The following is a 2,743-nucleotide window of genomic DNA, read 5'->3' as shown; positions in this document are numbered from 1 at the left end:
TTCTTTCTTTCTTTCTTTCTTTCTTTCTTTCTTTCTTTCTTTCTTTCTTTCTTTTTATGCAATTTCCATACTGCTTAATATATTTTAAAATATCTCTAAGTGGTATACAGCAAGTTATAGAATCAGAATTGTAGAGTTGGAAAGGGTCACAAGGATCATTTAGTCCAACCCCTTGCAATGTAGGAATCTTTCATCAAATGTGGGGCTCAAACCCACGACACTGAGATTAAGAGTTCCATATTACAAAAATATACAGTTATCCTATGAAAAGTTATATTAATACAAAATTACTGATAAATATAAACTGATATCAGTTCTTTCACATTTGGACATACCCTCTCTCTCAGCCTCCTGGCTGTCACCTGGAATGCCACCCACTCACCTTGACTCTCACCCAGTGCCCAGGCAAAATCTCAGCTCTCCTAGAGAAGTCTCATGCAGAGAAGGGTTGCTGATGACATCACCCTAGGCTTGTTTTCTTATGGGATGTGGATGGAGATTCCTCAGGCTGGCCACTGCTGTGTCCCATTAAATAGCCAGCTACACTCTTCACATGCAATTCCATGTACAGTAGGTTTGTTGAGTTTCCCAGGTGGTCCCAAGAATGGGGAAATCATATTATTTATGATTCAAGTTTATTTCAGATTCAAAGGTTGGGGAAAGAATATTGGCGTTTTCCCCCCTGTCCCTAAAATGGTTTTTATATCACTTAAATGAAAATCTCAGTTTATTTGTTATTTATTCCAACAATTTCCATACTGCTTAACACTGTAAAGTGGTACCTCGAGTTAAGTACTTAATTCATTCCGGAGGTCCGTACTTAACCTGAAACTGTTCTTAACCTGAAGCACCACTTTAGCTAATGGGGCCACCTGCTGCTGCCGCGCCGCCGGAGCACGATTTCTGTTTTCAACCTGAAGTGAAGTTCTTAACCTGAAGCACTATTTCTGGGTTAGCGGGGTATGTAACCTGAAGCATATGTAACCTGAAGCGTATGTAACCTGAGGTACCACTGTAGTTTTTAAGTGGCATGCAATGAAATATGACAGTGATCGACTCATGTAAAATATTACCCAGGTCAACCTTACTTTCTATGCATTTGTGCCAGGCACAAAGCTTGATTCTGTTTCGTTAGATAATTAAAAGTCTATTCATGGTAAACGTTTCTACCAGCAGAAGTCAAGTCACATAGGAAATCCCATCTTCTATCTTATGCTTTGTGTGCTGAAAGCTACAAATTATCAGTTGAACAAATGTTTCATAACTTATTACTTTTATTATTCCCTGGTGTAATTTTTACAACTGACCTTTGGTTCAGTACTGACTAACTTTTAATGCTAAGACAGGAGGAGATCCTTACCAGTTTCACTTGGGAGCACCAATTATTAAAATGGCAAAGTCTGAAGAGGTTGAGATTAATCCAGGGTTTCCCCCCAAATTAGCATTAAGGTTATTCAGTCTCAGCTCCTGTGAAAGCTCCCACTTTCCAAGGTTATAGCATAATGCATATATGCTGGGAGGAATACTGTTAAATCCAGCTTTACATTCACTTATTTGGTGGTGGAGGAGTAGAACTACGTGCTCTTTGCATTATTCATTGGCCTGCATCTCCTTGGCCTTTAAAAATGGCAGCAAAATGAAGCAAAATAAATAAATAAACAACAGCTGCTGGAAGACACTGCCAGTAACCTTCACTCCCCGAGAGAGTGACCGGCCGGAGCCAATTTGCGAAGCAATTGCAAATTCTGCTGTTAATCAAAGTGGCTTGGGGAGGAAGTTAGGCAAAAGCCCAGACAGTGTGTCTGGTTGCTCTGTAAATGGTGCAGGAAGCCACCAGTGAAACATGTGCATTAGAAAGAGAAGAGAGGCTGATTTTGGTAGGAATAGGAAGTTATAATAGATATGTGATAAGCAGAGATTACATTTACAATAGGTGATACCGAGTGATGGAGGCTGTATAAGGATGCCCTGGTCAAACAGGAGCATTTTAAATTAAGATTTGAAATCCACCTCAGCTTTTGCCAACATGATGCCCACTACATGGTCTGAACTACTGCTCCCATCAACCTACAACCTGATGCTATTCTGGCTAGGGCTGATGGGAGTTGTAGTTCAAAACATCTGCAAGGTTGCTCAGTCTGCATTAGGTGTACTTTTCACACAGTTCATATTTGGTCTTTTGATGGTAAATCCCCAAACTGGAAAGTCAGAGGTGAAAACTAAACAGATGCAATATAAGTTTCTTTTGTTATAAGAAAAAATACTGCTCCCTTTCCCTTATGGGGTATCTAAGAGCCCGTGTTCTCGAAGCTACCAACATGAGTTTGACCAAATTGCAGGAGGCAGTGGAAGACAGGAGTGCCTAGCATGCTCTGGTCCATGGGGTCATGAAGAGTGGGCACGACTAAATGACTAAACAACAACAACAACAACAACAAGAGCCCATATAGAGTCCTTATGTGGGTTCTCTATCGGTAGGAAAAAATAACAGAGGCCAACCAGAGAATATTGAGAAGCAAAGCAGCTAGTAAGCATGATCTTTATTAAACTGTTGCAACAGGGTCTCCCACTCCCCCCATGCAGGGAGGGAAGAAAGGAACCCAGAACATTGCTGTGCAAGCTCTTATATAGATTTTTGAAATTGCCTACCCTGTAGCTCAAGACCACCACCCAAAACATCATACATACATTGCAGAAAGAGGTGGTCCCCAGCAGAAATTTGAGTGTGTTGCTTCTCTTCTGT

Source organism: Podarcis liolepis (genome assembly GCF_965112155.1).
Source record: "Podarcis liolepis genome assembly, chromosome: 7".
Classification (NCBI taxonomy): domain Eukaryota; kingdom Metazoa; phylum Chordata; class Lepidosauria; order Squamata; family Lacertidae; genus Podarcis; species Podarcis liolepis.
This window is presented reverse-complemented; position numbering follows the sequence as displayed.